The following is a 26531-nucleotide window of genomic DNA, read 5'->3' as shown; positions in this document are numbered from 1 at the left end:
TACTCAGATCTCTCAAATCGAGGCAAAACCACAGAGATGAAATCTCACTCTGGCTTTGGAGACTGAACAGGGAGGGTGGGTAGTGTAGGGCTGGGAGAGGTGCTGGTGCTATCTGCTGTGTCCTGGGCTGGTGACTGCTGATCCATTCTGGTCTCTGGTCACAGTGCTGTCACTGTCACTGTGCTGTCTGCTGAGCCATCTGGGCTGCCTGCTGTGTCCTGGGCAGGTGCTGCTGATCCATTCCGGGTTGGTGTTTTTCATGACTGCTGTGTCCATCTGGACTGGTGCAGAACTGCAGATACATCTGGGCTTGTGCTGTGTCCATCTGGGCCCAAGTTCTGGACTCCAAAAATATATATATATAGTCAAAAAAAAAATCAATCAAAGTGTCTTTTATATTTTTCTTTGCATGTTAATCTTAACCACAGTGCCACACAAGATCCAGCCCAACTCCAGTCGTGCTGAGAACAAAATAAATCAAAGTGGTTTTTGTATTTTTCTGTGTGTGTGTGTGTGCGCATGCATGTTAGGCTTAACCACAGTACCGAACAAGATCCAGCCCAATTCCAGTCGTGCTAATAAAAATAAAAATAAAAGTGTCTTTTATATTATTCTGTGTGTGTGTGCGTGCGTGTTAGGCTTGACTGCGGTACCGCACAAGATCCAGCCCAACTCCAGTCATGCTGAAAACAAAAAAAATCTAATATTTTTCTGTGTGTGTGTGTGCATGTATGTTAGGCTTAACCGCAGTACCGCACAAGATCGAGCCCAACTCCAGTCGTGCTAAAAAAAAAAAAAAATCAAAGTATCTTTTATATGTGTGTGTGTGTGTACATGCGTGTTAGGCTTAACCGCAGTACTGCACAAGATCCAGCCAGCAGCACAAGTTGCAAGCTAGTGCTGCCCGACTCCAGTCGTCATCAATCTGTGCTCTGGGCCCAAGTTCTGGACCCGAAACCCCCCCAAAAAAAGAAATAGTGTCTTTTGAGTGTTTATTTTCTGAGTGTGTGTGTGCGTGTTAGGCTTAGGCACACAAGATACAGCAACGCAACCTAGTGCTGCCCGACTCCAGTAGTCACCAATCTGTGCTCTTGGACATGAAAAAAAATAGTGTCTTTTGTATATTTTTTTCTGTGTGCGCATGACTGCATGTGGGTGAATTTTGTAACCGCATCTTGGCTACACTATTGGTGCTTGTGACACTACTTCAAGACTGCAGAAAATATGGAGGGCTGTCACATGACAGGAGAGCAAGGCCAAGAACCACATGTTGTAGTTGCCAACAGCAGTCATCATGATAATGCAAGGCCGTCAACTTCCTTGTCCTCTATGAAGGCCCATGCCTTCAATCCTCAAGGGTATCCCAACCATCATCTTTGCACAGTCCTCAACTCTATTATAAATTATATTAATCAGTCTTGAGCCAGCAAGCTGGATGCAACTTTTTGGCCCTTTAAGTAGATTTAAAAAAATCAATATTGTGAGCTGTGAGGTAACCAAAATTGACTGGAAACGAGTGGAAATAAATGTTATTGAGGTTATTAATACTGTAGGAACAAAAAAGGCACATTTTATGTAATTTTAGCTGTTTTTGTTTTTTTTGTTTTTTTTTATCCAAAACCAGATTCAGATCCAAAACCAGGGGAGATCCAGATCCAAGACCAAAACCAAAACACGAGGGTCGGCGCACATCTCTAATTTTAATGCTTTGGGTTTAGGTTTGTTTCTTAAGGAATTGCTTGCTTTTAGATAAGTTCGTTTTTTCTCTTGTTGGCAGGCCGGTCTCCTTCTGAGTCTGGCCTTGGCGGGAGAACACTGCATCTCAGTGGCTTTATTGTGCTGCAAGAGAGCATTGTGAGGGCACTGGACCTCGATGTATATGGCGAGTTTGTCTTCTCTGTGCAAGGGGACCCAAGCACTTTTGTACGGAAGCTCTCAGACTATGCCCAGGAGGGAGGCGAGTCCTTCACAACATAAGTGCATCTTTAGGGGGAGCGTTTCAGACGTTCCTCGTGTATGTCTCCAACTTGAAAACTAGAACTGAGTATGCAGCGTCTCATGGCCACCTCGGTTAGGTGAATTAATTAATTGGTAAATAAAAGCTGTGACCTTATGGTCAAGCTGTAATGGTGTCCGTCTCTTTATTTATTTGATAAGTTATATGTTAAGTTAAGTAAGGATGTTTAAGATATTAATCAGCAATAAACCAATGGAGGTCTTATAGCAGGCGAAAGCCGTATAGGCTTGAGAACACTGCATCTCAGTGGCTTTATTGTGGCGCAAGAGAGCGTTGTGAGGGTGCTGGACCTCAATTTATATGGCGAGTTTGACCTTCCCTGTGCGAGGGGAACCGAGCGCTTTTGTACGGAAGCGCTCAGACTATGCCCAGGAGGGAGGCGAGTCCTTCACAACATAAATGCATCTTTAGGGGGATCGTTTCAGTTGTTCCCCGTGTATGTCTCTAACTTGAAAGCTAGAACTGAGTATGCAGCATCTCTTGGCCACCTCAGTTAGGTGAATTAATTGGTAAATAAAAGCTGTCACCTTTTAGCAAAGCTGTAATGGTGCCCGTCTCTTTATTTATTAGATAAGTTAAGTGTTAAGTTAAGCAAGGATGTTTTTAGGTATTTATCAGCAAAAAACCAATGGAGGTCTTATACGATCTTTAGGTCAATTTCTTATTTATGAAGATAACTTACAATCTGCCATGGATTCCACCTACACTACATTTTAGGAAAACAAACTAAAATTTAATACAGTGCATAGCCCATTAATGGGAATGTATAATAAAAACCATGGTGCTGTATACAGTATGTGCACATTTCCTTTATTTAGAATTCAGCACAACTTTATTTGACATTTGGTGTTCAGTCTCACATGACTGAAGCTGAGACACTCACAGATAAGTAGACATTGGCCACTATTGCTATTAACAAAGTTGCTGGCACTAACAGGGCTATAGTAAGCTTTGCTGAGCCCCGGGAATATTGGGGCTGTGGCCTAATCTAGGTAGGCATGGACACGATTACTTAAAAATAGTATATGCCGTGGCACAGCACTCTCCACAGAGGGGTGCCATGTGACCCTCAGCCAGTTGCAAATACGGAGGGAGAGGCGTGATCAGCGTAATCGCTCACCACCCTCCGCACAGCCAGAGGAGACTGCTGCTTCTGATCAGCTGCAGCAGCCTCCCTGGTCCCACCCCAGCCCAGCACATAGCAGCATGTGCTATGCTGGTGAAACACAGGCTGCTACTGCTGACAGGTAAGGGGGGGAGGTGGTCTGAAGACTCAGGTCCCCACTGGGCCCCTCCATCAAGTTCTATCTTGGGTAATTAGTACACACTCTCCCCCATTCTTGGTGCCCCTAGGCGCTAATGGGTATCAAAATCCAATATATAGTTTGTCAGACACATGAGTTCAATTCAAACATGGGTATCTGACCCCCACAATAAAAAGGAGGGGCTGAAAGAGCGCTGATATATGACAAATATTTTATTTGATAAAGTGTGATCCGAGAAATTTCAATCAATTTAGTAGAAATACATTATCTTCCACTTGACAACTTGTAGCTTTGAAAAAGTTTCTCAATTAAATCAACCATGCATTATTATAATGCAGATATGTATATATATATATATATATATATATATATATCTATATCTATATATATATATATAGTCCACGATAACAATTGGCACTCATGGTCAGAATAAAATAAGCAGGGCCCAGGTGCCTTCCTAAGGGGTAATACAGCAAATCTGTGTCAAACCTAGGACAGACAGAGGCGGACTGAGGGGGATTTATATGTAAAAAAGGTTTACTTGAAAACCTACGTTTCAGAGCCCACCCGGCTCTTTTATCAAGGTTTATCTACCTTGATCTGTTTGACACAGATTTTTTATTATTATATATACTATATACACACACACACACACAATTGGCTCCAATTCCCGGCACTCAATCATCTGTGGTGCCTTTGGTAGGTGACTACACTATTTAAATAAAATTCAGGGAATGTTAGTTCCAAAACATTGCAATAATTTGTCAAGCTGACCAACCAAGTCACGGTCTCCCCTCAAAGGAGAGCCCTATGTGAGACTTGACATTTCAGTTTCATTGGACTTTTATTTTTATATATATGATATATATACGTATATATTTATATAGGTAAAGTTAAAGTGTCTGTATCATAAGCCTGGTCTTATGTATGTATGGGCTGATTTAGCCGTGCAATGCTGAACACATTCCCGATTATCAGGAATATGCACATGCACGGGACATGTTCTACAAATGTGCAGAACGGGTCCTGCATGATCGCATGCAGCCCCTACTATGCCCCTGCCTAATTGACCGGCAGAGGTATTTACGGGGCATTGCAAGGGAGGGAACGTCTGCCATTCCTGGAAATGGGGCATTTTCCAGGAGTGGCAAGGCCAGGGGCTGCATCCACGGACACAGTTTCCTAACCTTGCAAGATGGCCAACCTTCGTAAACTGAGGCTTACTCAGCTGGGTGGCACTGTACACCATCCCGACCAATGGTCATGATGGCTATCCCAGCCTGCAACCTCGGTCGCATAGCTGTAATTGGAAATGCAGCAGGGGGTGTCATACACTTCCTGCTGCATTTGCATATTTGCAAGGACAGAATTGCAAAGCTGCTTGCATGCAGCTTTGCAATTCCATCTTCTGCTGAATTAGCATCATAGTTCTAAAAGTACTGTTGACACTCCTTCCTTGTGAGCTTTGAATTTGTATGAATGGATAGCTCACAGGTGAGTAGCTTTAACCACACTTTTTCCTATGAGAAACAGACAATAGCAGAAAGAACAGATCACTGCTAGACCATTGAAGCATTAAGGGAACCTGATGAATTGGAGGAACGCTGCACTGAAGGTACATTTAGCTATTTTCATATCTTGAACTCCACTGAAAAGTAAAATTAAAGTTTTGTATGACACCTTGCATCAGTGTTGAACTGGTGTATGAAAGGCCCACAGGGTGAATGAAACGTTAGAGGCCCACTAAAGGGTGAAGGTGCAAAGCTGAAGGCATGTAGCCAGCCAGTTGGGGGTGGCGGGTGTAATCAGCCACCAAAGGTGCAGAATCAAAGAATAATAACTGTCCCGATCACATCACCTGAGTGATTTTTCTTTCCTTCTGGCACAGTACAAGCAGCATAGGTATCATTTTAACCTGTGTGAGGCCGCTCTCCAACCAATTCCCACCCATTTGAAATACATAAACATTGCTGTGTGCACCAATGATAAATAGTATAATTAGTATTCACATTTAATAAATCTCTTCTCCAAAGATTCAACAAAAAAACAATAAAATAATCTCACCATCAATAAATTAATCTCTCGGAAATAACTAGCTCTAATCTTCATCATTACATCGACAGCCTGCACACCCCCAGCCATATTACTGTCGAAGCTGAATAATTGGCTGAGACAAGTTCAGTTTAAAATTTAATCGCGGCGACGCCATCTTGCGAATGGCAGCAAGACTCCATTTTGGAAATGAGATCGCAAGACACCATTTTTGTGGTCAGCATCAATTCAAGTTATAACTCAGGAGCTAAGAACAGATGGCAATGTTTTTGTTAACCTACCAAGGGCAACTGGAAAAACAAGCTTTCTGAGTAAAAGTAAATAAGAGACAATGGGTATTTTTACATACAAATTGGGAATCCCTGGATGCAGATAAAGTATAGTTGTGGCAATTGTAATATAATATCTACACAATTGGATTTGTCTGAATCCTAGACAGGATGGCCCCAAATTCCACAGCTTGAGGTGGTAATACATTTGCATTTCACACAAGAGTCTGTGAGAACAAAAGAGGTTTTGTTTTCCTTTGAACACACAACAGGTGGGGGCCTGCTGACAGAGGGCATGTAGAACTACAACCCTCAGCCATCCACACTGCTGGATGTTCACTTCGTGTATGAGAAATGATGCACTTAAATCTCACCCATTAATAACTAGCATCCTTATATCAAACCCCGAATACTCACACACTACATATTCACACACAAGGTTCCATTAGCATCAAATTGTATGATTCAAGTTGGTTAAGTTAGTTTAAATGCTAGGAAATAGAGGTTTTTGATATCTAAGGTATTATACATGATAAGCAAGGTGTGTTTGGTTTCGTTCTGATGCTTACGCTTTTTACAGAATCCCGGTGTTATCGGTGGAGAGAATGCATCATGCAAACTCAAGTTACGGATCGCAGAACTTACAAGCAACAAAATGTTTAGTTGATGGAATGTTACAGGAGGCGTTACCAGAAAGACTCCGGCTGTTAGAGGCAGGGAAAGTCTATTTGAAACAACCTGTTAAATGTGTCGTTACATATGCTTCTCCTCTGGGAACCAATGAGATCAGCAGGAAGTTCCCCCTTTGTCCTGTTTCAGTCTGGGGGGGAATAAATACATGTGTCCAAACACTGGTTTGCCAGTTCATGCTGAATTTTGGGTGAACTGAGGATATCTAGTCAGAAGTCTATCTCTGGGTCCAGAGGCGCAGCGTATGTATAACCGTACTTGGGTCTGTATTATTTCCTTTTACGCCTAACTTGTGTATGTATAGATTGCGTGTAACTGACTGTACTTTTACCTGAATAATACTTGTGCGTTGGAAACACAGATTCCACTCCTGTCTTTATTTGTGGTTAAACTGCGTATGCAATTAGCGTTCTGTTTAGAGGTTTTAGGCAGGGTTTTGTCTTAGAGGTTCTAGGCAGGTGAATCTTAGAGGTTTATAGGAAGGAATATATTAAAAGGTTTATTGACGAATTCAACATTACATAAAGAGTTCTCCTTATCCTCACACATACCATTTCACAACTCCTCCACATACTATACTTGACAACTCTTCCAGGAGGTACGGGAGACCCCTGAATTTGGAAGGCAATCCCAACCTCCAGACAGAGCTGGCCCATCTCCTGTGGCCACCCACTTCATGGCTGAAGTGGGTGGTTGGAGGATGGGTGATGCAGTTCGCAATGATTTTCCATCATCCCCGCCCTGCCTCCACTGTAAAATACAGTAAATTGTGGTTTTAAAGAGAATTCTGTAAAATATCCTTCTTTTCTTTTAGGCTGCTTGATTGTTTGTGCCAACAGGTAGTTTATTTCTTGCTTGTTGGCATTGTTCTAGTTGAAGCTTGTTATTAACACAGCTGGTGTAATGCTGGGTAGACTTGCTGCATACTGGGTCCCGTTGCCGGCAAAGTCGTGCTGGGCACAGAGGGCCTGATTCAGACCTGGTCGCAAGCGCTGGGCGCTCATAACCGGGTCTATGTTTGCCCACTGGGCATGCACACGACGGAGCCGGCTCCGACATGTGCATGCGCGAAACCCGGCTAGCGACGGGTGCTCCGTCGCTCTGGGTCTCACACCAAAGGGGGTGAGCTGTCGATGGTGATTGACAGCTCGCCCCATTTGGTAGGCGTGGCGGGTGAGTGGCTTCACAATCGGAGGCATTCCCAAGCGAATGGCTGCTGTTTGTGGGCGGCCCCACTGACATCACCAGTTATGTCAGTGGGAGAGCTTCCGGCTCTATTAGAGCCAGAAGCTCTCTGGGGCTTGCGGCCATGAGACCCTACCACAAGGGTGTCGTCGCAAGCCAGATGGTCGCGATGGTCTATAGCTGTTGGTGGTCACCCACAGCTATGCAAGCGGCCAGGAGGCCGCACAAAAATAAAAAAAGACGCCCTGATTCAGAGCGAGCACTCGTTCAGAGCATCCGTCTCTGAATCAGGCCCAGAGTTTTCTCTGTGCCTCGGAAAAGTTTCTGCCTTTTACCCTTCTCACCCTATTGCTCACTAACCAAGCCCACACACTCATTTTTGTTAAATAAAAATAGGAACTCTTACCTTCTCTTAGCTGGTTGATAGGCAAGGCTGCAGTTCAGATGTTCTTCTGACGTACTGTTGTCTGATCCAGAACTTTTTCTAAACTCCACTGCTGTCCAAGGGCAAATGTAGGATTTCCAAATGTTACATTTCTGAAAGCAAAAAAGAATTGTTGCAATAAACCAGCAAGATACACTATTTTATATGAATTGTTTGAGTCCTTTTAAATAAAAAAAATATCCACTTGCATTTTCCTCACAAGCCCCTCTGCACACCAGATTTCCCTCACATGCCGTGCCCACTAGCTTTTTCTCATATGCTCTCTGCTCAGCCCCCTTCCCATCAGCTTTCTCTCACATGGACTTTTGCCTACCAGCTTTTCCCTCAGATGGCTCCTGAACAGCAAGGTATTCCCCACATGTCCTCATGTCCATCACATGTCCACCTGTGTGCTCAGATGCCTCTCATCTTCTCCATCACATTCTCCCCTGTTCACCAGCTGCTCTCTCACATGCCCATCTGCTTCCCAGATTTCCCCACACATGTTTCTCTACTCCTCAACTTCTCCCTTACATGACCCTTGCACATCAGGCTATTCACAACATGCCCATATTTTTGCTCCACATGCTCACTATGTTCTCCCACACATGCCACTCTGCCCACCAGCTTCTCCTTCGCATGTCCCTCTGCCCACCAGATTCTTCTTTACATGCCACCCTGCCCATCACCTTTACTCCTACATGCCCCTCTGCACCCCAGCTTCTCTCTCACTTGCCCCTCTGGATACCCCCAGCTTCTTCCTGACCGTCACACTCTGACCCTTAAAAACCACTTTCTTACCTCTCTGGTGTCTGTCCAGGTGAGCACCGAGGTCACTCCAGGATAGCACAGAGGTCCGCTTACACTACATATCACTCCCGGCTGGTGCTGAGGTCTGTCTGTGCTGCTCCTGCCCTGTCCGCTCAGTGTCCTGTCACTGAGCATGGAAATTGGCTTTCCAAAGCCCCTTGCTCACAGCATGTCTTCCCAGCATGATTGCACACAGGCTACATGCCAGAGTTTCCTCCTAAACCACAATATGGTTGCAGCCATGTTAGACTCTCAGAGCGCTGCTCCCAGACCAGCTAATTGCAGCTCCCGATTCCTGGGGATCTTTGACTATAAAGTCAATTTCCTGACTGGCCTCTGTTGCCAGTACAACGTCGCTTCTTACTGAAGTTACAGCTCTATGCTGAACTCCTAGATACTCTGCATTTTAATGGTCCCAGTCTGTTATATCCAGTTCCTATATCTGGTAAACAAGACTCCTAAACCATCTTGCACACATCTGGTTTTACCACTGAGACTTGTTCTTACAGCCGCCATTGGATCCAGATGATTCGATTCCTCTAACCATCGATGCCCCAACATTGGACTCATATCAATTAAGTTCTTCAATTCTTCAACATTGGTCCCAACTGATCAAGTTCATCAACTCATCTCATATCGGACTCATATCAATTAAGTTCTTTAATTCTTCAATATCGGTTCCAAACCAATCAAGTTCATCAATGCATCAGCATCGGATTCAAATCCATCAAGTTCTTCAATTCATCTACTTCGGCCTCAAACCGATCCAGCTCTTAATCAAGCATCATCGGTCCCATTCCAATTCTGCCCATTCCTTGTATTTTATGTCCATTCCCATTCCAGCCTCCTGTTCAATAAAGACATTCTATTCCTGTTCTCGCCTTTGGGCCTATCATCTACTGCCAAATCTCTAGCTCCTCACATCTATACATGAGGAAGTCCTGGCTCAAACCAACTAAGTTCATTCATGCCTCTCAAATTTGTTCTTCAGCCTTCCATGCCTGTTCCAACCCAAACCAACCCTCAGGCATTACACTGACATGTGACTATCTCCCTTGCACCTTCCTCATCAGGTTATTCCTTATAGGTAAGAGTTATTTTACCATCTCCTTACCTGATTTTCCTCTATTGCAGCCTGCCAGAACTAAGTAGCATGTCATTGCAGCACAACCAAGTCAGAAAGTACATATGCTGAATGACATCTAGCCACCTTGATTGTTCTTTGTGGACTTCCTACTCAGATTCTCCAATCCGATGACTTTGCTTATCATTTGTTGAAGTGCAAAGATTCTGAAGTTGCTTGAAGTAGGCATTTATGATTAGCCGTTTTGGCGTACACCACCGGTTAGTGGGGTATATTTACTAAAGGTCAATTTTATTATTTTTTTGGGGGGGGGGTTCCATCAGTTTTGCAATCAGCTCATTTACTAAAGACCAAACCGATGAGAAACCAACCAAATGGCTGACTTTAGAATGCGCTAGAACATCGGATCAACTATTGATGTATATTCATGTTTACGAGACATCCAGAAAATCTGCACCAGTGTTCACACATTAATCTTCCTAAAACCCAGCACCTCTCTTTGAATGCCTGCATACATGCAATGCTGTAACTCAGAATCTATTTCTGGACATATTTACAGTAGTTAGGGCCTGATTCAGAGCCGAACGCTCTGACCAGAGCGCTCGCTCTGAATCAGTGCCCTCCTACCTGAAAATGGAGCGGCCTCCTGGCCGCTCACATAGCTGTGGGTGACCACCCACAGCATATGCGAGCGGCCAAAGAGATGGTCGTGATGGTCTTTGACCATCGCGACCATCGGGCTTGCGATGAGACCCTGCGGTAGGGTCTCGCTGCCGCAAGCCCAGGAGTGATTTTGGCTCTATCAGAGCCAAAATCACTCCCACTGACATCACTAGTGATGTCAGTGGGGCCGGCTTCAGACGGTAGGTGTTCCCATGGGAATGCCTCAGTCTGGCAGCCACGCCCCTGGCACGCCCACCAAAGGGGGCGTGTTGTCAATCAACATCAACAGCACGCCCCCTTTGGTGCGAGACCCGGAGCGACGGAGAGCCCGTCCCTATCCGGGTCTCGCGCATGCGCATGACAGAGCTCCCTCTGTTGTGCGCATGCACAGTGGGGCAACATCGACCCGCTTGCGAGCGTCCTTTGCTCGCGAGCGGGTCTGAATGACCCCCTTAGTTTCCTTGTTTACACATCTGCACCTCTATTTCTCACATTGTTGCTTCCAGGCAGCTCAATATTGTATCCTTATCACCACCTGTTTCTGGACTTTCACCTGCAGGAGCAGGTTACATTGTTTAAATATTTGTTCTGACATTGGGCCTGATTCAGAGTTGGGTATAGAGTGAGATATCTCTCTCAACTGTGAACCTGCTCAAACCATATTGCCAGGGCCGTAGCTAGGGTAGTGCGCCCGGTGCCATCGTACAAGGCACCACAGGTCCGGGGGTGCTATTTGGGCCTGTCAAATATCTGTTTATTATCATTCTCACTTGTCACTTCCTCTTATTTTATCCCCAGCATCTCCAGGCCTCCACTATCTCTTCCCTGGCCCTTCCCCATGCGACCATTCCCCTTTTTTGTGTGCATTATGTCCCTTTGAAAAATGAGGGGGGCGCCAATCTCTTTCTGACACAGGGCACTAAAAAGTCTAGCTACTGCTCTGCATATTGCAATGCAAGGGGTGTAAATATATATATATTTTTTACATGTGGGGTAAATACTGGCTGATTTTGCATGTAGCCCACAAATACTGCACAGCTTTATTATTACTCTACAATTTAGATGTCAGTTTGGAAGCACTCCTCCCAAATCTAACTCTCTCTGCACATTATAAATCTGCCCCACCTGCAGTGTAGAATGGTTTCACCAAGATGATCAGTTGAGAGAGAAATCTCACTCTGGGCCTGATTCAGAGCCGCTCGTAAGCGGCCGCTCGTTCGCTCTGAGCGATGTTTGCACAACTGCGCATGCGTATGGGTCATAATGCGCATGCGCAAACCAGTCATTGCGGTTGGAAATCGTGCGCTCGCAAAACAGCGAGGGGCTGCTAATTTGATTGATAGAATGTACCGTTTGTGGGTGGTAACAGGGGAAGGTGCTTGAAAACGGGGGAGTGGAGATCCGAACACAGGCGTGCCAAACTGTCAAAAGGGCGTTTAATGGGAGTGCATAATTAGTAAAGGAGCGTCATCGACCACATCACTTGGTTGTCTTTTATCCTGATCTGCTCGCAGTGATAGCTGCAAGAAAAAGCTACCACAAGCACTGCGAGCAGTTCAGATGCCTTTCGATGTACCCGATTAATCTAATAAATACCGGAGATGACATGTGATGCAAACGGCAAAGGGGAGTCTTTACAAAATAGCGAGCGCATTTTTCATTCGCTCACTCAGACATAGAGGCATCAATAAACCACAAAGAGCGAGCGCTCAATTTAAATAGCCTGCCCCTTTTTTGGAATGACCGTCTGCAAATAGCATCTGGCTCTGAATCAGGCCCTCTAATCCTAAATCTGAATCAGGCCCATTATCCATTGCCTAGTACCATTTGTATTATTGCCTTAGTGCATTCACTGACATTCTTGTTTTAATCCACATTGCATTCTGACTTATCATACTATGTATTAGCCTGCTTCATTCCTGCTTAAGTGTCAGATTCTTCACTGCACTATACCCTTATTGTCAATAAACATCACTGTTTCACCTATTGCTTCCGAAGTGTTTGTCTCATTCCTTGCAAGCACACACACACAGGGGAATTCCAAGTGACCTGACATTAGCTGTTTGTGGGTCTCAGCACAGGAAATGCATTGGTTAAAAAAAATCAATATATTCTAAAAAATGCATTACTTTGCATGCTAAAACATATTGTGAAAAACATAAAAAACTACAATACCACATTTTGTATGGCTTTCCATTAAATTCAGTTTGTGATGATAGCATTTTAGAAACATAAGCACAAATAACACATTTTAGTGGTAAATAGAAAAAAAGCATTAAATGAAAACATCAATGTAATGTACTAATTAATAATTGTTCCTTTTAGGAAGTGATGTTGGGGATGGGTCAACAAGGGTTTTTCTGTGTGGGACGACCATGCATCCAGAAGGCACACCTGTGTGGAGTTGATGGTGCAATGCCCTGTGGTGGTGTGCTGCTCAATGAAGTTGAAGCTCTGCTTTCTGGTAAGCAAGTAACAATTTGAGCCCCTATGGGTACTATTTTATTGTTTAGCTCACTTATGTCATTTGTATGCTCCTCATGCATAGGCATACTTGCTAACTCTCCCTCATTGTCAGGGAGACTCCCTGAAATAGCAACAATCTCCCTGTCTCCCTGAAGTCTAGCAATCTCCCTCATTTCACCTTACCCCCATTATGACACTGTTATATAAAAGAAAAAACAGAGATATATACATTACAATGGGATAATTAGTATAATTGCCCCACATTGGTTAGAAAGCACAATGGGCGAGATGTATCATCGGCGACATCGCCGATGCGGTACACCCCCCCGACTTCGCGTACATACCGCGGTTAATTACCACGGTATGTACCAAGAATATCACAAAGAACAGCTCTCTCGATATTTGTGATGCTGCCGGGCAGAGGGACTTCTGAGTTTAACATGGGGGCTCATGGGAGGGATCCATCTGGATCCCTCCCAGCCCTGAGCGTTGCGCTAATAAGCCCATAGGCTTCTATTGGGTAACGCCACCTAGCAACGTGAAGAAGCAGACGCTTAATACATACAGGGAATGCGGTAAAACCCCCGAAAACTGCATTTTCGGGGGTTTTACCGCATTTTTGCCGTTAATACATCTCCCCCAATGATCCCTATAGCTACATGTATTTTCTGAGAAGTATCAGTGTGTTTTCATCAACAAGTAGATCTTACTAACTGCTTTGGGGCTCATTTACATGTGGATGTAAATCAATTTCATGACACGCCTCTCAGATGTAGCAGTAGACACCCACTTTACCACCACGCTCATAGATGTTGCTTTCACAATCTCCCTGAAATGCTTTTTCAAAAGTAGGAAAGTATGTGCATAGGGCATGTTGCATTTAATTGAGCCTCATACATACTATGCAAAGCAATTCATTTTGTTCTTGAATTCTTGGTTTGAGCTTCATTTTAGCGATTAATGGCTGACATTTGTGCCTCTATGGTTGTTGACAATGCAGGAGCAGAACTATGGGAGACATTTGCTGCCATGCTCCAGCTCTGAAGGGCAGTGCCAGATTAAGATCCTGATGGGTCTGGAGCTGAAATTTATGAAGGGCCTATTGTGTGCCGCCTCAGGTGATGTGACGACTGATGTGAGGGTATGACTAGTGATATGTGACCAGTACTGTGGGGTGTGGTCTGTGCTGTGGGGTGTGGCTAGCACCAACAAAGGTATAGCTACTCGTCTATCTTCATCTACCTCAATCTCCCTCCCCTCTTTGCTAATATGAAGCATAGATCACCTGTTATATTATTCACCACTGAATAAAACATAAATAATAAAAATACAAACTATGGTTATTAATAAAATGCAACAATTTTGATTTTATTAACAGAAATATACTGAATAATTCTAAATTTGCCTTAGACAATAGAGCACCATTTAGATTGCATTTAGCAGACTGACAGACATCCATTGGGTCCGCTCTCCCCATCCCCCACAAAAAATTAGCTGTTTGTCAACACTTCAGACTTTTAAATTTATGATACAAGAGATCCAAAAGCTGACATTTGTGTGCAGTAATAGCCACCTCCCAGTCTCCGGCCCGGAACGTTCATCACTTTTCCAAGACATTTCTGATACCGTGCATCTCAGTCACAAAAGCGTCTTTGTGCATACACAGTGTGATGCATGCTGCGTACCAATTTATAATGATTTTCGTTCATGCGCAGTAGCAAAACATCACTCAAATCAGGCCCATAATGCATTATATACACATGTATTACACACAAATATCAGCCAATATTCAACATACTTTGTATAAGAAATGGCTCACTTATCAGTGACCGTTCCCAGCCATCCATTAATGCCAGATAACCACCTTGACAGAAATAAGAAATTGTCTTTCAATGGTACTACAGAGTACCCAGAGGAAACCCACACAAGTATGGGGAGAATATACAAACTACACACAGTAGGGGCCATGGTGTGAATCAAACCCTGGATCTCAATGCTGAGAGGTAGTAATGCTGACCATTACACCATCCGTGCTGCCCCAAAGAAAGAATGCTTCATTATTAACTACCTGTGTCAGGCTACATCCATGGGTTATACTGTTTCTTTGTTCTGCAAAGTTGGTAAGGAGGTATATATATATATATATATATATATATTTGCGAGTTTACACAGCATTGCCCCATAGATGTAATATTCAAATTATTACACCCATGCCACCAGTATACACCGCATTGACCCCACAGATGCTATATTCAGAATATTACACCCGTGCTACCAGTATACATAGCATTGCCCCCACAGATGTAATATTCAAAATATTATACCCATGCCAACATTGTCCCCACAGATATAATAAATGTATAAACATAATACATATAATATTTCCCCCATACTAGAAGTATACATAGCATTACCCCCAAGTCCCCCCACCACACACACAGCTGAAATATATACAATATTACTCCCTTTAAATAGTATACACATCACTGCCTCCCATAGCTATAATATGAACAATATAACCCCCATACTAGCAGTACATACAGCATTGCCCCCACAGCTGTAATATATACATAATCACACCCATGCCAGCAGTAAACACAGCATTACCCCAGACAGATGTAATTTACACATTGTCCCATACCAGCAGTATACACTGTATTGCCCCCACAGATGTTATATACACAATATTACCCCCATACCAACAGTATATACAGCATTGCCCCCACAGAAGTAATAATCAGAATATTACTCCCATAATATTGGTATTGGGGTAATATTATTGTTTATATTACATCTGTAGGGGAAAATGCTGTGTATACTGCTGTTATGGGGCAAACACTGTATAGATTATATATGTGTGGGCAATGCTGTATTTACAGCATTGCCCACACAGATACAATGTACACAATATTACCATGGCAGAATATACAGCATTGCCCCTACAGGCATGATACGTATAATATTGTTCCTGGCAATATTGCTCATGCTGTCTATGCCTTAGCCAGTCAGCCTGCATGCCCCAGGTATTATCAGCAGCTGACCTCACCTCAGGCTGATTCTTCACACAGCTGCTGGTCAGCCCTCATGCAACTGCATGTGTATATGTGCTGCTTCCGGTAGCGATGGTGGCGGGACAGCACCATGGAGGTGCTGTGTCACTATTAGTATGCCACGCTGAGCCGCGCAGGAAGGGCTAGAGAAGCCTGTCACTGCACTGCCACGTGTAACAGCTGCCATACTGGTTCTGATGTGTGACCCACCGGTAATGCGTCTGGGTGGAGGGGGGTCGCGGTTCATGGGTGCGGGGCCTTGGACAGCCACTGGCAGTCTGCTGTAGAAGGAAAATAAAATCCTGTCTACAGCAGCCGATTAGTCAGACAGGCTGTGGGCCTATTTTGATTGGGGGCCTGGAGCTTAAGCTCCATCCGCCCCATTGGTAATCCGGCCCTGCTGAAGGGGCACCTCCTCCATTGTCCACAACATTCACCCTGCTTATGGCTGTAACTATGAACCAAGAGTGTACCGTTACGGCCGCCAAATACATGGCACCTCTTCCTGCCACCTAATAAGCCACCAAACACAAGTGGAGAGCTCCATGTCAGACTATCAGCTGCTACCTTCATCTATCTATAGCCTGTCTGCATGCGAATTGCTACATTACACTGTCGATGGCTGTGACGGGGGGGGCACCAAATTATAACTGGCCTCCGGGCGCCTAGGGTGAATTTACAACATTTAACCTCTGGTAATTACTGGCTTATGTATGAGTTCATCTTAATTGTCTGATCATTTTATTATGGTGCTGCATTTCTGTAGCCATGAACTTCACCTGTGTACTCTAAATTGCTGAAATGCCTTCCAAAATTTCAACTACTACTACTCTTCCAGGTGTTATTTGTGCTACAGATGCAGGATCAGCTAAATGTTTCCTGACATCTTGCACCGGTGGGGACAAAGGCATCATATGTAGAGTAACCATGTCTTCCTCATCCTCAGCCACATAAGGAATTAATGTGTGTTACATATGTATTGGGGGTATCAAGTTTAGTACATTAAGGAATGTTGTCAACTTTACATTAAAGTTAAAAGGCTATTTTTCATGCTACTGCTTGGTTGAGAAATAAATGTCATCCTATATGGAAACTTTCCAAACTTTTTCCAGGAGCACAGAAAATGGATGCTGCTTGCTAATGCACATGTGTAAAAGGTTGTTTGTCAAAAAAAAATTAATAAATAACATAAATTAAGGACACTTTTTTAATTGTTGTAGGAAACTTGGCCCACCCTGATGGCTGAAACGGAGTACAACATGATGGCAGGTCCATTTGTGGATTGACAGGAGGCACAGTTTCCATTGCTGGAGCTGAAGTGACCATAGAGGACTGCTGAACATTTACCCCTGATGGACCTTAAACAAAACATTATATTTGTTTGAATGCAGTACTGTATATTGATGTTTGTTATAAAAAAAAAAGCATACCTGCTACTACTGCGGCCCTGGCTGAATGCCTTTTTCTAGGTTGAGCTGTAAACAAACAGGATATTAACACTAGAATAAACTTAACATTGTGTGTGCCTTACTTGATTGTGAATACTTACCAAGACACATGCACTAAGTAAGCTAACAATTAGATTTTGGTGTAACATATGCTTATAGAGGTGTATGTTAAAAGCACACAAAACACTCACCAGGCTGTGATGGACAAGGGGGGGGGGCATCATTGTGGTGCACAATAACTACTGCAGCTAGCTCAGGTGAGATGATCCACTGCACTGGCTCTTCATATTCCAAATAATCAATTTCAATGGGGGGGTCCACCACCAGTTGACTGTGCAGCCTTGCATTCCTCATCATCTTAACCTTCACCTTCCACTTAATGTCCAAGTAGCACTTACCGCATTGTGCTATTCCTCTTAAAATGTCCAACAGCATTTACTACCACCACTGTTATGGCACACGGCCAGGGGCAGAACTATGGGAGACAATGGAGGCACCTGCCTCCGGGCACCAGCACTGAAGGGGCACCTCCTCCATTGCCCACAATATATTCACCCCACTTAGGGCTGCAGTGTACCGTTATGGCTGCCCAATACATGGCACCTCTTCCTGGCAACTGAGAAGCCACTATACACTAGTGGAGAGCTCCGTGTTAGACCATCAGCTGTGGCCTCCGTCTATCTATACCCTGTCCCTACTCATTGGAGTTGCTGTTTCTCAGCAGCTTCTTTGTCAGTGTGACACATCCGGTGCCCCCCTCACCCACAACTCTCTGTCTCACTCCTCCATACAGTGTCAGCGCCTGTGATGGAGGGGCACCAAATAAGAACTGCCTCCGGGCATCTGGGATGAACTTACGCCACTGCACACAGCTGCTTCTTCCGTATGGATGAGGTCCTTGCGGTCTGCTTCTCAAAAAGAAGCTCATAATTTGGGACCAAGGTATTCACCAGGAATTCACCATGGCCCCAGCATAGCAGGATCATCTACATCTGGATCTCCTTCTCCATCTTAACAAATAACAAATAATGAAACCAACCCTAAGGCTGGGTACCCAACTTAACACTAACACTGCACACCTCACAAACACACCACAGGAGGCATACACAAATAAACTCTGACAAGACAGAAAAAATATAACCAACAGACAAAAAAATATACAAACTTTAAAGTAAGACAAGACTAAACAAAACAACACAAGACAACTATCAACAATTTCAAAAGAACTTTTACAAAATACCTCTCCAAACAACTATATCCAAACTCCTACAATCTCCAAAGTGTTGGATACACGATGCCGGTGCACAGGATCCTGTCAGTCAGAATCCCGATGCCGGCATACTGACAGGGTTAGGATACCGACACCTGCAGGTAAGAATCCTAACCATAACCCTACCCCTTATCCTAACCCTCCCTCCCCACAGCCTAAAACTAACCATCCCCCCCACATCCTAACCCTAACCCTCCCCCTAGTGCCTAACTCTAACCCTTAACCCTAACCTTCCCCCTAACTCCAATACTTACCGTCGGGATGCCAGTGGTCAGGATGCTGACGGCGGGATTCTGCCTGGTGTCAGGATTTTGCCACTGGCATTCTGAGCACCAGCATCCCGACAGCCGGGATAAGAATTACATCCCTCTCCAACCACCTCATTATTCCGTCAAAACCTACTGTCACTTTTTTTTATGGGGTTTGAGATGTCCAAGTAGCATGTCTATGTTTAGTCTAACAGAAAAGCAAAAAGAAAAGGTTGTAAGTTTTTGGTCAGTTTCTATTTGACAACAAATTCTATTGAAAATGTAAAATCCGATGGAATTTACCCCACCAAAAAAAGAACAACTTCAACATCAGTTTTCAATTGACACTGGAAACTGCTGGTTAGTAAACACACAATTTTAAGACACTAATCTGCTGTCAATGCCCATTGGTGCCCATCAGTTTTGAAATGAAGTCAAAACCGATGCTCAGTAAATAAATGTACGTGTGTGTGTGTGTGTTGTGGCAAGGATTTGGGTCAGTGTCAGCTACTCTGGTACCTGCCCTTCCAAAGTACATTCAGTGGGTCACACAGGCTATTATCCTGGCCCTCCTCCAGCCCAGTATGACACTGCTCTGAACAGCTGAGAACATACTGTTAGTGCTAAAACACTACCATAAACTACAATGAAAAAAAATGCATTTTTATTAAATCAATTTATAGCTCTAAAGATGTATAACATTTTGTCATACTAATATGATTTATAGCATAAAAATACTCATGTTTCAGCAAATTAAATCTTTTTCACCCATATCTACATCTTAATTACAGTAACTAATGAAATTCCTGCCACCAAGTAAGAATTAACAAAACAATCAGTATTACATGCTGATGACTTTTACATTTTGGTAACATGCAAGTACTGAGAAAAAAATAATTTGGAAATTTGTAATCACATAATTTTCTATTTTAAATTATGTTTTTTAATTTCACTAAGTCATGTTGTCTTCCATGCAAAATTTCATAATTTTTCCTATTAATTAATTGAAGAATAAATAAATTTTATTTTATTGGTGTGATATTAGTAATTTTCTCTTAAGAATGTAGTATTTCAGCCCAGGCTACACCAGAACCAATTTCTAATAATGTGTTCAAGTAAAGCAGGGGTCAGGGAAGTTTTTTGCCTTTTAAACCAAAATATATTTAAATACGCCAATGTTACCAACTTGATTTGAAAGGAAGGAAATCATATAGTAGTGCCCCCATATAATGCCCCTGTAGTAGTGTACCCATATAATGCCCCTGTAGTAGAGCCCCCATATAATGCCCCTGTAGTAGTGCCCTCATATAAAGCCCCTGTAGTAGTACCCCCATATAATGCCCCTGTAGTAGTGCCCCCATAGTTATGCCCCTGTAATAGTGCCCCCATATAGTGCCCCTGTAGTGCCGCTTGTACAAAAAAAACTAAAAAAAACCCCACTTACCTTAATCCCCGCTCCTGCATCCACCGCCTCCTGTCCGCACGGGCTGCTCCTCTGAGCTATGGGAGAGACGTCATGACATCTCTCCCATAGTGCGCATGGAGAGATGGTGCGCCGGAAGCAGGTGTTCAGAAGAGAACTCCAGCCTCTGGCTAATGCGGCGCTGCAGGGAAGGAGCCAGGCGCCCACTGGTAATAACATCTCAGCGGGCATCTGGCTTAGAGCCTCCCTGCGACACAGCTGGGCATACATATGAATCATTCTATATTATAGAATGATTCATATGCATGCCCGGCTGTCCGTCCATTACCCCCAGGAATTTCATTTTTACACCATGTGGGGTAATTTACCCCTGTTCCCTGACCACTGAGGTAAAGAATATAAATGTGTCTTCATACACCCAGTGTTTTTGCCAAATGGCACAAGAAGTATGGTGCTTTGCCACGTATAGAAATTCCCGTAGTTTTGCACTTTTTTGCAGATTAAGCATAACAATGCATGGGACAAGTCACTATCTTTTGCCTTATTATACAGATTAGTGAATGAATGGCACAAAAAAGCTAGATGAAGTATTCAGTATTCAAGGTACCCTTGTATTGTACTTTTGTTACATTAGTGATGCAAATAAGATATATATTTGATTAACAGTTTGTGGTTGGACCCATAATGTGGTGCAAAGTCTGTGGTGCGCCATAAAGCTCAGTTTTGAAGATCGGTGCATGTGGACACATCTGTTACTAAATAAAAATTAACAATGAACTAACAATGACATTTGGTAATGATCTGTAAAAGTAGGGGTGAGCGGGTTCGGATTTCTGAAATCCGAACCCCCGAGCCCCCCGATCCGAGGCCGATCCGAGTCAGGATCGACTTTTCCCGCCTGACTCAGATCTGAAATCGAGGCAAAACGTCATCATCCCGCGGGTTTTGGATTCTATATAAGGTACCCGCGTCGGCGCCATTTTCTTACTTGGCTGTGGACAGTGAAGAGGGAGGGTGGGAGTTAGGGCTGGCTGGGCTGTGTAGTGTAGTGTAGTGCAGTGTAGTGTTGTGCTGTGCTGTGCTGTGCTGCGCTGTACTGCTGTTGTCCATAGGGGCTGTGTCCACTCCTCCAAAGTCCATAATCTGTGATTTTACCTATTTTTATGCTTTTTTTTCAAAAAAATACAGATCCAAAACACAAAACCCAGAACCCAAAACACGGAAGGGTGGTTTTGGCAAAACCAATCCAGATCCAAAACACGAAGAAAAATCCAGATCCAAAACCAAAACACGAAAAGTGGCCGGTGCACACCCCTAGTAAAAAGTAAGGATGTGCACTGACCCCCGTGTTTTGGCTTTGGATCTGTATCTCCTATGAGGCTTTGCATCTGGATTTGGTTTTGCAAAACTGCTCTTGAGTGTCTTGGTTTTGGATCTGTATTTTCTTTCAAAATTTGATAAAAACAGCTAAGATCACAATTTGGGATTTTTTTTGTTCCTACAGTATTAGTAACCTAAATAACATTAATTTTCACTAATTTCCAGTCAATTTTGACTGGCTCACAGCCCACAATATTGTCTTCATCCCGTTTAGGCCCAAAGGTTGCACTTAGCTAGCTGGCTGACTAAGCTAAGCGGCAGCAGTGGGCTGCACAAACAGTTCAACCCCCAACATGGCACATAAGGAAACATATGTTTTCATTAATCAAGTGGCTCGAAGGAGATGGAGTATGTATGTAGTGAAAGGCAAAAAAAGGGTTGATTCATAGTAAATTTCCTTTTTTTTTCCGAAGCAAATTTATGAGGGAGGAGGGGAGAGCATGGGTGAACAATATGTCCCATGTTTTGCACACAAAATCAACTTGGTGGTTCAGAATATTTTTAAAACTTAAAGGGGCATGTAGGAAATGCTGTCTGTGGCCATAAACATTTCTGGACATTTTCAGTATTCAACAACTGCATGAAAAGATTGCAGCAGCTGTGGCAGTTAAACTTCCAACATGGCACATCATGAAACAAATGTTTTTATTATTCAAGAGGCCTGAGGGAGTTGGAGTATGTATGTAGTCGAAGGCAGGGAAAGAAAGGGTTCATTAGTAGTAAATTTCATTTCATTTTTTGATTCCATAGCAAATTTATGAGGGAGGATGGGAGGCATTTACAAAAAATATTTTACTCGTTCACATCAGTCCTTGCCCCAGTGGAGCTTCTCAGAGGTTCTGATTTTTTTTTTAAAGAATCAAAGGGGCATACAGGAGATGATGTCTGTGGCAGCACACAAAACGGAAGCCCTGAACAGGAAAAGGGCAGAGGGATTTTAAAGTCTGGTACTAAACATCTCTTATCATTGTGCTTCTGGGATTATGTATGGGAAGACTGGGTGGAGAGGAGGGAGAACATCTCCAGATACCATCACAAAATAGCCTCTCCATTTGGTGTTTTAGTTGCATCTGACCAAACATGGCTGTTATGAGCAAGGAAAGCCAAGCCCACCAGGTTGGTATATAAAAATCAAGGTTGAAAAATGGCATAAGAGTATTTTGCAAGTATGCCTATTTGTGATTTTTGTTGAAATAAATACAGTATGAACAAAAAAAATGGAAGCATCAGAGCAGCGGCACAAAAGCATGGTAGTTTAAAAAAATATAGGACATCTATGAAACGTTTGCCACACAACAGGATGGCAATTTAATAAACTATAAAATTAAAAATGTCAGACAGCAATGCCCCAAACAGCACATAATGCAAAGAAAAGAGGTGCAAAATGGAAATGCCCTTGGGCCCTTCCACCCACCCTTATGTTGTATATAGTAAACAGGATATGCACAGTTTAACAAACCAACCACTTCAGCAACAGGGAGTGCCAATTGTGGCTGAAGCGATTGGTTTCTGCGCCCACAAAACAAGCTACCAACAGGCAGCTGACATTGCTGACAATAATCTCTCCATGCACAAACCGGCTTTACAGAGGCAAAATATTGTCGCCATCATCATCCAATTCCTCACCCACATCAGTGTGTACATAATTTTCACACAATATTAATTTGTCCCCACTGGAATCCACCATTACAGCCTCAGGTACCTCTGTAATTTTTGGATGTAATTAGCGGTAAAGGTCTTCCTTGTGAAATTTTAAGTTCATTTTGATGAACATCATCTTTTCCAGACTTTGAGGAAGTAGCCAATCACTGACAAGGTTCCCGGTTGTGCTGAAAACTATTTCTGAGTACACACTGGAGGGTGGGCAGCTCAAGTAAAGCAAAGCCAGTCTGTGCAAGGGCCTCCAAATTGCCTCTTTTTTAGTGCCAGTAGTGAAATGGACTGTCTGACATGCCTTTTTTGATGCTATCATTAAAATAGTCCTCAACCATTTTTTGAATGGTGACCGTATCAGATGGAGTCACGGTAGAGGTCTCAATAATTGTAGGCAATTCTCTTAGACATGACCAGATATCAAAACTTGGTAGTGTTGACCCATTTGGATCACTAGTATGTATTTTTGGGGAAAGTTTCATTTTTACTTGGCAGCAGCACTTGCTGGAGAAACTGAAGGAGTAGCCATTGCTGCATCTCGTGCCACTTGAGCTGACAATTTCCTTACCAACAGCTCTTTGCATCTCTTCAGATCTGTGTCCGCTGGGAAGAAAGACACAATGTATGACTTAAACCTAGGATCCAGCATGGTCGCCAAAATGTATTGATCTGATTGTAAGATCCTGACAACCTTTGGATCCTGGTGAAGTAAATAAAGGTCTTGATCTACAAGTCCAACATGCTTAGCGGAATCACTTTGTTTCAGCTCTTCCTTCAGTTTCTGAAGCTGCTTTTCCAACAGTCTAATTAGGGTAATTACCTGACTAAAGCTGGCAGTGTCAGAACTCACTTCACAGGTGACTACTACGAAGGGTTTCAGCACTTCACGGAAAGTATTTTCCACTGAGCTTGAGTAAGATACATCCCCCTTCCTCTTCCTATGTCATAGTTCATTGTGTAGTTTTGGATGGCTTTTTGCTGTTCCTCCATCCGCTGAAGCATATAAAGGGTGGAGTTCCACCTTGTAACTACCTCTTGCTTCAGCTGGTGACAGGGCAAATTCAACATTTCTTGCAGGTGCTGCAATCTTCTACATGCACCTGCTGAATGGCGAAAATGTCCAGAAATTTTGCGTTTCACAGAGATCATCTCCTGCACGGCCCTGTCATTTAAAAAAAAATCCATTACCAGGTTACATGGAATGTGTTGGAATTCACCATGCTGTAAAGCTCTTACAATATTGGTGGCATTGTCCGAAATCACAAATCCCGAAGTGAGTGCAATCAGGGTAAGCCATTTTGCAATGACTTCCCTGAGTTTTTCTAAGAGGTTGTCAGCGGTATGCCTCTTAGTGAAACCAGTGATACACAGAGTAACCTGCCTTTGAATGAGTTGCTGTTTCTTAGATGCTGCTGCTGTGGGTGCTGAATACAATACATCCACCCGGTGGGTTGTTACAGTCATGTTATTTTTTTTTAACATCCCTGTACACAATACGTGTTGGATATTACACTGCATTTCCACTTACAGTGTCAAAATACATGATGAATATTACAATGTGTTTCCACTTACAGTGTCTCAATAATTTTTATGAATACACTACGGTATCCCTTACAGTGTCACAGTACGTGTTGGATAGTACACTGCATTTCCACTTAGTGTCACAATATGCGTATATTACACTGCTATAACACTTACAGTGTCTCATTAATTTTTATAAATACACTGCGCTATCCCCTACAGTGTCACAATACATGTTGAATATTACACTGCGTTTCCACTTAGTATCATAATATGCATATTTTACACTGCGGTTACACTTACAGTGTCTCAATATTTTTTTATAAATACCATGCACTACCACTTACAGTGACTCACAATATGTGCTGAACATTTCACTGCATTTCCACTTACAGTGCCACAATAATTTTTATGAATACACTGCATTACCACTTACAGTGACTCACTATATGTGTTGAATATTACACTGCGTTTTAACCTACAGTGTCAAAATATTTTTTATGAATTGTCAAAGTCAAATAATTGGTTATGATCATTGTACAATTATTATCTGACGATCTAATCATCCATGGTCGGAAGACTTGTTATGAGGACGCTACTTTACGTTGCACAATCCGATGCGCTAAACTGCAAATTCACAAACACACATACACTGATGCACATAACGCACACACATATAAATGTACATATACTTATATACATGGACGCTCATATGCATATGCACCTACTTACACATGGACGCCTGTTGTTTCTGGACACTGGATACCCGGTGAGTCCGTTATTTATAGCAGATCATTACACTACAGCGGCTCTCAGCTACTTACAATTTATACAGCTGTCTTCACTTACCAGTTAATACTTAGGCTGGTGGGTCAGGAACTATATCTATTTTTCCCTTGGGAGAAACAACAAGGAACAGTGCTTATTGATGCACATTATAATCAGAGAACATGGGGACAGACTGTTCTTTTTCACTTTTATATATACAGTATATTCTTTTTCACCAACCAAAGGATGCATCGTTTCTGCATTAGAAGCATGAAAGGATAAGTTTTACTATCTATGATACTTTTTACATTACTTTTTCTAAACATTTTTTCACACTGTGCACATGTGCTTTCTGTATCTTCCATTGTACTTTAAATACGGTAGCTTTTTATTGTTTGTGAAATATGATATTTTAATTAATATATTAATAAACCCCTTTTTCTCTATTTTTAAATTTACTAGTTTGCGCTTGTAACCTTTCTAGTTTTTGCCTTTGCTGTACCCAAGGTCCAGCCCCTCTTTCTCTACGAGCAGCACCTGGTGGTTTATTATAAGAGATTTGTTTTATACAAAGATATAGTTCCCTAATTTGGAGTGGTTTATGAGCACTTGGTACATATTGTATCATTCTATTTCAAAGCAGCAAAGGAGGCTACCCTGAAACCACCCCCAGTTTATATGTATCAGTAGAACTATTCGACCCTAGCCTCCTGCAGAAAATGCAAGCACAAACCCTACAGAAGAAAAAAGCAGCCTGGAAAAGACTAGGCATGGAGGAAAAAGAAGGGAGGTGGATGGTGGATCAGTGCCATTGTCAGTCCCGCTCACTCTACCTGTCATGATTG

General features: G+C 43.0%; 1 protein-coding gene across 2 annotated transcripts in view; it reads right to left on the bottom strand.

Annotated features, from left to right (window-relative positions):
* Nucleotides 1-26531, bottom strand: part of TAFA2 (TAFA chemokine like family member 2) — a 351512-nt gene that overhangs the window by 209733 nt on the left and 115248 nt on the right. The window contains exon 2 of one of the 2 annotated variants that reach the window (XM_088478132.1): nucleotides 7885-8015. The exons of the other annotated variant lie outside the window; for it this stretch is intronic. The gene's annotated coding sequence lies outside the window, so the exon portion shown is untranslated. The remainder of the gene's footprint in view (nucleotides 1-7884; nucleotides 8016-26531) is intronic. 2 annotated transcript variants of the gene reach the window in all.

Source organism: Taudactylus pleione, unplaced genomic scaffold, assembly GCF_031769625.1.
Source record: "Taudactylus pleione unplaced genomic scaffold, aTauple2 ptg000207l, whole genome shotgun sequence".
Classification (NCBI taxonomy): Eukaryota; Metazoa; Chordata; class Amphibia; order Anura; family Myobatrachidae; genus Taudactylus; species Taudactylus pleione.
The sequence above is the reverse complement of the archived record's forward strand: the minus strand, read 5'-3'. Positions and strand labels throughout refer to the sequence as shown.